This window comes from Pieris brassicae, chromosome 11 (genome assembly GCF_905147105.1).
Source record: "Pieris brassicae chromosome 11, ilPieBrab1.1, whole genome shotgun sequence".
Lineage (NCBI taxonomy): Eukaryota > Metazoa > Arthropoda > Insecta > Lepidoptera > Pieridae > Pieris > Pieris brassicae.
This window is the reverse complement of record NC_059675.1, coordinates 14,776,384-14,789,073: the sequence shown is the minus strand read 5'-3', so window position 1 is coordinate 14,789,073 and position 12,690 is coordinate 14,776,384.

Below are 12,690 nucleotides of genomic sequence, written 5' to 3'. Positions count from 1 at the left end.
TTAAGATTAGAGTAACTGTTAACAAATAGCCACTATTTACGTGTTTCTCCTTGGTTTTACGAAAATACAGTTAATAATTGCATTTCACAATAAGGACAACTGTGTTTGGCTTAAGATTAGAGTAACTGTTAACAAATAGCCACTATTTACGTGTTTCTCCTTGGTTTTACGAAAATACAGTTAATAAATGCATTTCACAATAAGGACAACTGTGATTGGCTTAAGATTAGAGTAACTGTTAACACATAGCCTCTATTTACGTGTTTCTCCTTGGTTTTACGAAAATACAGTTAATAAATGCATTTCACAATAAGGAGAACTGTGTTTGGCTTAAGATTAGAGTAACTGTTAACAAATAGCCACTATTTACGTGTTTCTCCTTGGTTTACGAAAATACAGTTAATAAATGCATTTCACAATAAGGACAACTGTGTTTGGCTTAAGATTAGAGTAACTGTTAACAAATAGCCACTATTTACGTGTTTCTCCTTGGTTTTACGAAAATACAGTTAATAAATGCATTTCACAATAAGGACAACTGTGTTTGGCTTAAGATTAGAGTAACTGTTAACAAATAGCCACTATTTACGTGTTTCTCCTTGGTTTTACGAAAATACAGTTAATAAATGCATTTCACAATAAGGACAACTGTGTTTGGCTTAAGATTAGAGTAACTGTTAACAAATAGCCACTATTTACGTGTTTCTCCTTGGTTTTACGAAAATACAGTTAATAAATGCATTTCACAATAAGGAGAACTGTGTTTGGCTTAAGATTAGAGTAACTGTTAACAAATAGCCACTATTTACGTGTTTCTCCTTGGTTTTACGAAAATACAGTTAATAAATGCATTTCACAATAAGGACAACTGTGTTTGGCTTAAGATTAGAGTAACTGTTAACAAATAGCCACTATTTACGTGTTTCTCCTTGGTTTTACGAAAATACAGTTAATAAATGCATTTCACAATAAGGACAACTGTGTTTGGCTTAAGATTAGAGTAACTGTTAACAAATAGCCACTATTTACGTGTTTCTCCTTGGTTTTACGAAAATACAGTTAATAAATGCATTTCACAATAAGGACAACTGTGTTTGGCTTAAGATTAGAGTAACTGTTAACAAATAGCCACTATTTACGTGTTTCTCCTTGGTTTTACGAAAATACAGTTAATAAATGCATTTCACAATAAGGAGAACTGTGTTTGGCTTAAGATTAGAGTAACTGTTAACAAATAGCCACTATTTACGTGTTTCTCCTTGGTTTTACGAAAATACAGTTAATAAATGCATTTCACAATAAGGAGAACTGTGTTTGGCTTAAGATTAGAGTAACTGTTAACAAATAGCCACTATTTACGTGTTTCTCCTTGGTTTTACGAAAATACAGTTAATAAATGCATTTCACAATAACGACAACTGTGTTTGGCTTAAGATTAGAGTAACTGTTAACAAATAGCCACTATTTACGTGTTTCTCCTTGGTTTTACGAAAATACAGTTAATAATTGCATTTCACAATAACGACAACTGTGTTTGGCTTAAGATTAGAGTAACTGTTAACAAATAGCCACTATTTACGTGTTTCTCCTTGGTTTTACGAAAATACAGTTAATAAATGCATTTCACAATAAGGACAACTGTGTTTGGCTTAAGATTAGAGTAACTGTTAACAAATAGCCACTATTTACGTGTTTCTCCTTGGTTTTACGAAAATACAGTTAATAAATGCATTTCACAATAAGGAGAACTGTGTTTGGCTTAAGATTAGGAGTAACTGTTAACAAATAGCCACTATTTACGTGTTTCTCCTTGGTTTTACGAAAATACAGTTAATAAATGTATTTCACAAGGACAACTTTGTTTGGCTTAAGATTAGAGTAACTGTTAACAAATAGCCACTATTTACGTGTTTCTCCTTGGTTTTACGAAAATACAGTTAATAAATGCATTTCACAATAAGGAGAACTGTGTTTGGCTTAAGATTAGAGTAACTGTTAACAAATAGCCACTATTTACGTGTTTCTCCTTGGTTTTACGAAAATACAGTTAATAAATGCATTTCACAATAAGGAGAACTGTGTTTGGCTTAAGATTAGAGTAACTGTTAACAAATAGCCACTATTTACGTGTTTCTCCTTGGTTTTACGAAAATACAGTTAATAAATGCATTTCACAATAAGGACAACTGTGTTTGGCTTAAGATTAGAGTAACTGTTAACAAATAGCCACTATTTACGTGTTTCTCCTTGGTTTTACGAAAATACAGTTAATAAATGCATTTCACAATAAGGACAACTGTGTTTGGCTTAAGATTAGAGTAACTGTTAACAAATAGCCACTATTTACGTGTTTCTCCTTGGTTTTACGAAAATACAGTTAATAAATGCATTTCACAATAAGGACAACTGTGTTTGGCTTAAGATTAGAGTAACTGTTAACAAATAGCCACTATTTACGTGTTTCTCCTTGGTTTTACGAAAATACAGTTAATAAATGCATTTCACAATAAGGAGAACTGTGTTTGGCTTAAGATTAGAGTAACTGTTAACAAATAGCCACTATTTACGTGTTTCTCCTTGGTTTTACGCAAATACAGTTAATAAATGCATTTCACAATAAGGAGAACTGTGTTTGGGTTAAGATTAGATTAACTGTTAACAAATAGCCACTATTTACGTGTTTCTACTTGGTTTTACGAAAATAGAGTTAATAAATGCATTTCACAATAAGGAGAACTGTGTTTGGCTTAAGATTAGAGTAACTGTTAACAAATAGCCACTATTTACGTGTTTCTCCTTGGTTTTACGAAAATACAGTTAATAAATGCATTTCACAATAACGACAACTGTGTTTGGCTTAAGATTAGAGTAACTGTTAACAAATAGCCACTATTTACGTGTTTCTCCTTGGTTTTACGAAAATACAGTTAATAATTGCATTTCACAATAACGACAAATGTGTTTGGCTTAAGATTAGAGTAACTGTTAACAAATAGCCACTATTTACGTGTTTCTCCTTGGTTTTACGAAAATACAGTTAATAAATGCATTTCACAATAAGGACAACTGTGTTTGGCTTAAGATTAGAGTAACTGTTAACAAATAGCCACTATTTACGTGTTTCTCCTTGGTTTTACGAAAATACAGTTAATAAATGCATTTCACAATAAGGAGAACTGTGTTTGGCTTAAGATTAGAGTAACTGTTAACAAATAGCCACTATTTACGTGTTTCTCCTTGGTTTTACGAAAATACAGTTAATAAATGTATTTCACAAGGACAACTTTGTTTGGCTTAAGATTAGAGTAACTGTTAACAAATAGCCACTATTTACGTGTTTCTCCTTGGTTTTACGAAAATACAGTTAATAAATGCATTTCACAATAAGGAGAACTGTGTTTGGCTTAAGATTAGAGTAACTGTTAACAAATAGCCACTATTTACGTGTTTCTCCTTGGTTTTACGAAAATACAGTTAATAAATGCATTTCACAATAAGGAGAACTGTGTTTGGCTTAAGATTAGAGTAACTGTTAACAAATAGCCACTATTTACGTGTTTCTCCTTGGTTTTACGAAAATACAGTTAATAAATGCATTTCACAATAAGGACAACTGTGTTTGGCTTAAGATTAGAGTAACTGTTAACAAATAGCCACTATTTACGTGTTTCTCCTTGGTTTTACGAAAATACAGTTAATAAATGCATTTCACAATAAGGACAACTGTGTTTGGCTTAAGATTAGAGTAACTGTTAACAAATAGCCACTATTTACGTGTTTCTCCTTGGTTTTACGAAAATACAGTTAATAAATGCATTTCACAATAAGGACAACTGTGTTTGGCTTAAGATTAGAGTAACTGTTAACAAATAGCCACTATTTACGTGTTTCTCCTTGGTTTTACGAAAATACAGTTAATAAATGCATTTCACAATAAGGAGAACTGTGTTTGGCTTAAGATTAGAGTAACTGTTAACAAATAGCCACTATTTACGTGTTTCTCCTTGGTTTTACGAAAATACAGTTAATAAATGCATTTCACAATAAGGACAACTGTGTTTGGCTTAAGATTAGAGTAACTGTTAACAAATAGCCACTATTTACGTGTTTCTCCTTGGTTTTACGAAAATACAGTTAATAAATGCATTTCACAATAAGGACAACTGTGTTTGGCTTAAGATTAGAGTAACTGTTAACAAATAGCCACTATTTACGTGTTTCTCCTTGGTTTTACGAAAATACAGTTAATAAATGCATTTCACAATAAGGACAACTGTGTTTGGCTTAAGATTAGAGTAACTGTTAACAAATAGCCACTATTTACGTGTTTCTCCTTGGTTTTACGAAAATACAGTTAATAAATGCATTTCACAATAAGGACAACTGTGTTTGGCTTAAGATTAGAGTAACTGTTAACAAATAGCCACTATTTACGTGTGTCTCCTTGGTTTAACGAAAATACAGTTAATAAATGCATTTCACAATAACGACAACTGTGTTTGGCTTAAGATTAGAGTAACTGTTAACAAATAGCCACTATTTACGTGTTTCTCCTTGGTTTTACGAAAATACAGTTAATAAATGCATTTCACAATAACGACAACTGTGTTTGGCTTAAGATTAGAGTAACTGTTAACAAATAGCCACTATTTACGTGTTTCTCCTTGGTTTTACGAAAATACAGTTAATAATTGCATTTCACAATAACGACAAATGTGTTTGGCTTAAGATTAGAGTAACTGTTAACAAATAGCCACTATTTACGTGTTTCTCCTTGGTTTTACGAAAATACAGTTAATAAATGCATTTCACAATAAGGAGAACTGTGTTTGGGTTAAGATTAGAGTAACTGTTAACAAATAGCCACTATTTACGTGTTTCTCCTTGGTTTTACGCAAATACAGTTAATAAATGCATTTCACAATAAGGACAACTGTGTTTGGCTTAAGATTAGAGTAACTGTTAACAAATAGCCACTATTTACGTGTTTCTCCTTGGTTTTACGCAAATACAGTTAATAAATGCATTTCACAATAAGGACAACTGTGTTTGGGTTAAGATTAGAGTAACTGTTAACAAATAGCCACTATTTACGTCTTTCTCCTTGGTTTTACGAAAATACAGTTAATAAATGCGTTTCACAATAAGGAGAACTGTGTTTGGCTTAAGATTAGAGTAACTGTTAACAAATAGCCACTATTTACGTGTTTCTCCTTGGTTTTACGAAAATACAGTTAATAATTGCATTTCACAATAAGGACAACTGTGTTTGGCTTAAGATTAGAGTAACTGTTAACAAATAGCCACTATTTACGTGTTTCTCCTTGGTTTTACGAAAATACAGTTAATAAATGCATTTCACAATAAGGACAACTGTGTTTGGCTTAAGATTAGAGTAACTGTTAACAAATAGCCACTATTTACGTGTTTCTCCTTGGTTTTACGAAAATACAGTTAATAAATGCATTTCACAATAAGGACAACTGTGTTTGGCTTAAGATTAGAGTAACTGTTAACAAATAGCCACTATTTACGTGTTTCTCCTTAGTTTTACGAAAATACAGTTAATAAATGCATTTCACAATAAGGACAACTGTGTTTGACTTAAGATTAGAGTAACTGTTAACAAATAGCCACTATTTACGTGTTTCTCCTTGGTTTTACGAAAATACAGTTAATAAATGCATTTCACAATAAGGACAACTGTGTTTGGCTTAAGATTAGAGTAACTGTTAACAAATAGCCACTATTTACGTGTTTCTCCTTGGTTTTACGAAAATACAGTTAATAAATGCATTTCACAATAAGGACAACTGTGTTTGGCTTAAGATTAGAGTAACTGTTAACAAATAGCCACTATGTACGTGTTTCTCCTTGGTTTTACGAAAATACAGTTAATAAATGCATTTCACAATAAGGACAACTGTGTTTGGCTTAAGATTAGAGTAACTGTTAACAAATAGCCACTATTTACGTGTTTCTCCTTGGTTTTACGAAAATACAGTTAATAAATGCATTTCACAATAAGGACAACTGTGTTTGGCTTAAGATTAGAGTAACTGTTAACAAATAGCCACTATTTACGTGTTTCTCCTTGGTTTTACGAAAATACAGTTAATAAATGCATTTCACAATAACGACAACTGTGTTTGGCTTAAGATTAGAGTAACTGTTAACAAATAGCCACTATTTACGTGTTTCTCCTTGGTTTTACGAAAATACAGTTAATAAATGCATTTCACAATAAGGACAACTGTGTTTGGCTTAAGATTAGAGTAACTGTTAACAAATAGCCACTATTTACGTGTGTCTCCTTGGTTTAACGAAAATACAGTTAATAAATGCATTTCACAATAACGACAACTGTGTTTGGCTTAAGATTAGAGTAACTGTTAACAAATAGCCACTATTTACGTGTTTCTCCTTGGTTTTACGAAAATACAGTTAATAAATGCATTTCACAATAAGGACAACTGTGTTTGGCTTAAGATTAGAGTAACTGTTAACAAATAGCCACTATTTACGTGTATCTCCTCGGTTTTACGAAAATAGAGTTAATGAATGCATTTCACAATAAGGAGAACTGTGTTTGGCTTAAGATTAGAGTAACTGTTAACAAATAGCCACTATTTACGTGTTTCTCCTTGGTTTTACGAAAATACAGTTAATAAATGCATTTCACAATAAGGACAACTGTGTTTGGCTTAAGATTAGAGTAACTGTTAACAAATAGCCACTATTTACGTGTTTCTCCTTGGTTTTACGAGAATACAGTTAATAAATGCATTTCACAATAAGGAGAACTGTGTTTGGCTTAAGATTAGAGTAACTGTTAACAAATAGCCACTATTTACGTGTTTCTCCTTGGTTTTACGAAAATACAGTTAATAAATGCATTTCACAATAAGGACAACTGTGTTTGGCTTAAGATTAGAGTAACTGTTAACAAATAGCCACTATTTACGTGTTACTCCTTGATTTTACGAAAATACAGTTAATAAATGCATTTCACAATAAGGACAACTGTGTTTGGCTTAAGATTAGAGTAACTGTTAACAAATAGCCACTATTTACGTGTTTCTCCTTGGTTTTACGAAAATACAGTTAATAAATGCATTTCACAATAAGGACAACTGTGTTTGGCTTAAGATTAGAGTAACTGTTAACAAATAGCCACTATTTACGTGTTTCTCCTTGGTTTTACGAAAATACAGTTAATAAATGCATTTCACAATAAGGACAACTGTGTTTGGCTTAAGATTAGAGTAACTGTTAACAAATAGCCACTATTTACGTGTTTCTCCTTGGTTTTACGAAAATACAGTTAATAAATGCATTTCACAATAAGGACAACTGTGTTTGGCTTAAGATTAGAGTAACTGTTAACAAATAGCCACTATTTACCTGTTTCTCCTTGGTTTTACGAAAATACAGTTAATAAATGCATTTCACAATAAGGACAACTGTGTTTGGCTTAAGATTAGAGTAACTGTTAACAAATAGCCACTATTTACGTGTTTCTCCTTGGTTTTACGAAAATACAGTTAATAAATGCATTTCACAATAAGGAGAACTGTGTTTGGCTTAAGATTAGAGTAACTGTTAACAAATAGCCACTATTTACGTGTTTCTCCTTGGTTTTACGAAAATACAGTTAATAAATGCATTTCACAATAAGGACAACTGTGTTTGGCTTAAGATTAGAGTAACTGTTAACAAATAGCCTCTATTTACGTGTTTCTCCTTGGTTTTACGAAAATACAGTTAATAAATGCATTTCACAATAAGGACAACTGTGTTTGGCTTAAGATTAGAGTAACTGTTAACAAATAGCCTTTATTTACGTGTTTCTCCTTGGTTTTACGAAAATACAGTTAATAAATGCATTTCACAATAAGGACAACTGTGTTTGGCTTAAGATTAGAGTAACTGTTAACAAATAACCACTATTTACGTCTTTCTCCTTGGTTTTACGAAAATACAGTTAATAAATGCATTTCACAATAAGGACAACTGTGTTTGGCTTAAGATTAGAGTAACTGTTAACAAATAGCCACTATTTACGTGTTTCTCCTTGGTTTTACGAAAATACAGTTAATAAATGCATTTCACAATAAGGAGAACTGTGTTTGGCTTAAGATTAGAGTAACTGTTAACAAATAACCACTATTTACGTGTTTCTCCTTGGTTTTACGAAAATAGAGTTAATAAATGCATTTCACAATAAGGACAACTGTGTTTGGCTTAAGATTAGAGTAACTGTTAACAAATAGCCACTATTTACGTCTTTCTCCTTGGTTTTACGAAAATAGAGTTAATAAATGCATTTCACAATAAGGAGAACTGTGTTTGGCTTAAGATTAGAGTAACTGTTAACAAATAGCCACTATTTACGTGTTTCTCCTTGGTTTTACGAAAATAGAGTTAATAAATGCATTTCACAATAAGGACAACTGTGTTTGGCTTAAGATTAGAGTAACTGTTAACAAATAACCACTATTTACGTCTTTCTCCTTGGTTTTACGAAAATACAGTTAATAAATGCATTTCACAATAAGGAGAACTGTGTTTGGCTTAAGATTAGAGTAACTGTTAACAAATAGCCACTATTTACGTATTTCTCCTTGGTTTTACGAAAATACAGTTAATAAATGCATTTCACAATAAGGACAACTGTGTTTGGCTTAAGATTAGAGTAACTGTTAACAAATAACCACTATTTACGTGTTTCTCCTTGGTTTTACGAAAATAGAGTTAATAAATGCATTTCACAATAAGGACAACTGTGTTTGGCTTAAGATTAGAGTAACTGTTAACAAATAACCACTATTTACGTCTTTCTCCTTGGTTTTACGAAAATACAGTTAATAAATGCATTTCACAATAAGGACAACTGTGTTTGGCTTAAGATTAGAGTAACTGTTAACAAATAACCACTATTTACGTCTTTCTCCTTGGTTTTACGAAAATACAGTTAATAAATGCATTTCACAATAAGGAGAACTGTGTTTGGCTTAAGATTAGAGTAACTGTTAACAAATAGCCACTATTTACGTGTTTCTCCTTGGTTTTACGAAAATAGAGTTAATAAATGCATTTCACAATAAGGAGAACTGTGTTTGGCTTAAGATTAGAGTAACTGTTAACAAATAACCACTATTTACGTGTTTCTCCTTGGTTTTACGAAAATAGAGTTAATAAATGCATTTCACAATAAGGACAACTGTGTTTGGCTTAAGATTAGAGTAACTGTTAACAAATAGCCACTATTTACGTCTTTCTCCTTGGTTTTACGAAAATAGAGTTAATAAATGCATTTCACAATAAGGAGAACTGTGTTTGGCTTAAGATTAGAGTAACTGTTAACAAATAGCCACTATTTACGTGTTTCTCCTTGGTTTTACGAAAATAGAGTTAATAAATGCATTTCACAATAAGGACAACTGTGTTTGGCTTAAGATTAGAGTAACTGTTAACAAATAACCACTATTTACGTATTTCTCCTTGGTTTTACGAAAATACAGTTAATAAATGCATTTCACAATAAGGACAACTGTGTTTGGCTTAAGATTAGAGTAACTGTTAACAAATAACCACTATTTACGTGTTTCTCCTTGGTTTTACGAAAATAGAGTTAATAAATGCATTTCACAATAAGGACAACTGTGTTTGGCTTAAGATTAGAGTAACTGTTAACAAATAACCACTATTTACGTCTTTCTCCTTGGTTTTACGAAAATACAGTTAATAAATGCATTTCACAATAAGGAGAACTGTGTTTGGCTTAAGATTAGATTAACTGTTAACAAATAGCCACTATTTACGTGTTTCTCCTTGGTTTTACGAAAATAGAGTTAATAAATGCATTTCACAATAAGGAGAACTGTGTTTGGCTTAAGATTAGAGTAACTGTTAACAAATAGCCACTATTTACGTGTTTCTCCTTGGTTTTACGAAAATACAGTTAATAAATGCATTTCACAATAAGGACAACTGTGTTTGGCTTAAGATTAGAGTAACTGTTAACAAATAGCCACTATTTACGTGTTTCTCCTTGGTTTTACGAAAATACAGTTAATAAATGCATTTCACAATAACGACAACTGTGATTGGCTTAAGATTAGAGTATCTGTTAACAAATAGCCACTATTTACGTGTTTCTCCTTGGTTTTACGAAAATACAGTTACTAAATGCATTTCACAATAACGACAACTGTGTTTGGCTTAAGATTAGAGTAACTGTTAACAAATAGCCACTATTTACGTGTTTCTCCTTGATTTTACGAAAATACTGTTAATAAATGTGTTTTTCAATAGATTAACTGTTATTGGTTTTGGATTAGTGAAACTGTTAATAAAAAGGTTTCGTTTATGTATTTCTACTTGGTTTTACGAAAATACTGTTAAACTCCGACTAGTAAACAACTTTTCTTTTGATATTTTTTCCGCTTAACCTTTGTACAAACATTATTATATTATTCTTATATCTTAACAGAAATCATTGATCTGTATTTATATTTTTAATTTTGTTAAATACTTAAAGAATCTATTTGGTTTCACCATAAATCATTGATTGAATAACTCGACTGAAATTTTTTCAATGTTTTTGGTAAATAATTTGGGGTGCCGGTCCTCTGTCCTCCAGACCGCGAAATATGTGAGCGTAATTGTTGGAAAAAGAAACCTTTAAATGGCTTAAGGTTTCTTTTTTAATATCCTGTCAGGATCACTAGAAATAAAGAGCAAATACATTAAAATACACTTTATTTAACATTTTTAAACACTTAACACCAATACTACAACTATAACGAGTAAAATAAATTTTAAAAAAACAGTGACCCTACAACCTTTTCGGTCTGGGTCCTATGTATGCCATATGTATATTGCTTTACCTTTTAACAAGATTTCTAGTGATCAGCGCCATCTCGTGTAAAATAACGACAACTATCTTTTGCAGAGCTATTAAAGATGTAAAGATATAAATAAGTAGTAATAAGAATCAGCAGTAAACAATAATCATTTTATAGGCTGAATCTTAACGTGCGATCTAATATTCATAAACTTTTCTCTAGTAAAAACAAAGAAATACAGTTTTAACAGGATTTCTTTAGGTCAGCGCCATCTCGTGTAAATAGAAATAACTCAAGTTACATTTGCAGAGTTATTAAATGAAGTAAAGGTTATGTAAGGTATTAAATAACAATAATAAATTTAAAGGCTAAATGTCTAATATGGCTGGCGATATAATATTAGGTCCTTACATATGAAATTGGCGTTTTGTATGGGAGGAACAAAAAGTCGAATATTTTTAAATATAATATATTTAATTAATCAAAGTATGAAGCATTGTTTTCTATGCACTTTTGCCATCTCATAGGTAGTTCATTGATCCCTTTACTAAAAAAACCAGTCGGACGGGAATCAATAAAATCTGTGAAGGCGATTTGGACTGCCCCATCAGAGTTAAATTTTTTCCCTTGCAAGTTGTCCAAATTTTGAAAAAAATTGTAATCTGTTGGAGCAAGGTCCGGAGGATGTCTTAGACATTCCAATTGAAGCTCTTCTAATTAAATAATTTGAGAAAACTGCAATGAACATTATCGGCACTAGTCCACCAAACAGAATGGGGCAGAATTCGGCTGGCTGGCCAGAATCCAACCATTGCGCTGAGCGCTTCCGATTATCGTAAAGAATCCATTTTTCATCACAGGTAATGATTCGGTTTAAAATACCTTCATTATTGTGCCGGTTCAGTAATGTAACTCAGCAGTCGACGCGCGTTTGCCGGTTTGCTTCAGTCAATTCGTGAGGTACCCACTTTTCAAGCTTTTTAATCTTCCCAATTTGCTTCAAGTGAATTAAAACAGTTTTATCACTAACACCGCAGCCTGCAGCTAAGTCGGACGTGGTTTGCGATGGATCCGCTTCCACAATAGCCTTCAATACTTCATTATCAACTTGGGTCTCAGGCCGTCCACGGGGCTTGTTCTGCAGGTCGAAATTTCCAGAACGAAAACGTTGGAACCAAAAACGAACTGTGTTTTCTTTTGCAACATGACCGCCATACACATCATTCACCCTTCGAGTCGTTGCCACGGCGGAACTCGTACTCGTAAATAATGCGATACTTTAAGTTTTCCATTTTGTAAAATGAGTGACGCAAACAGAAAAAAAACAAATGAATGACGGTCATCGAAGCACAAATACATGAGTAAATAGCTGTACAAATTTGAATTTGGTATTCCTTACCAAAGAGGAGAACATTGTGATTAAAGTGGCCAGTACGAAATACGCCAATTTCAAATGTAAGGACCTAATATATATAAAATCCACTGGTTAGTTTTTGAGTTATCGATATAAATGTTCAGGCAATAGAAACGCTCATATCTCAGTCAAATATTGACCAATCTTCAAGATTCATATATTTTTCGATTTGTCATTTATCACCCTATCTAGAGGTGTAAGGAGGTTGTTTCAATGTCATGATCATGTGGCTAGTTTTTGAGTAATTGATAAAAATGCTCATATTTCAGTCAAATATTGACCAATCTTCAAGATTCATATATTTTATCACTTTATCTAATGGTATATATTTTTCTAAAATCCATTGGCTAGTTTTTGAGAAATTGATATAGATATAGACGCGGCAGACGGTTTTTTCCTCTTCAACAGCTCATATTTATCACTCTT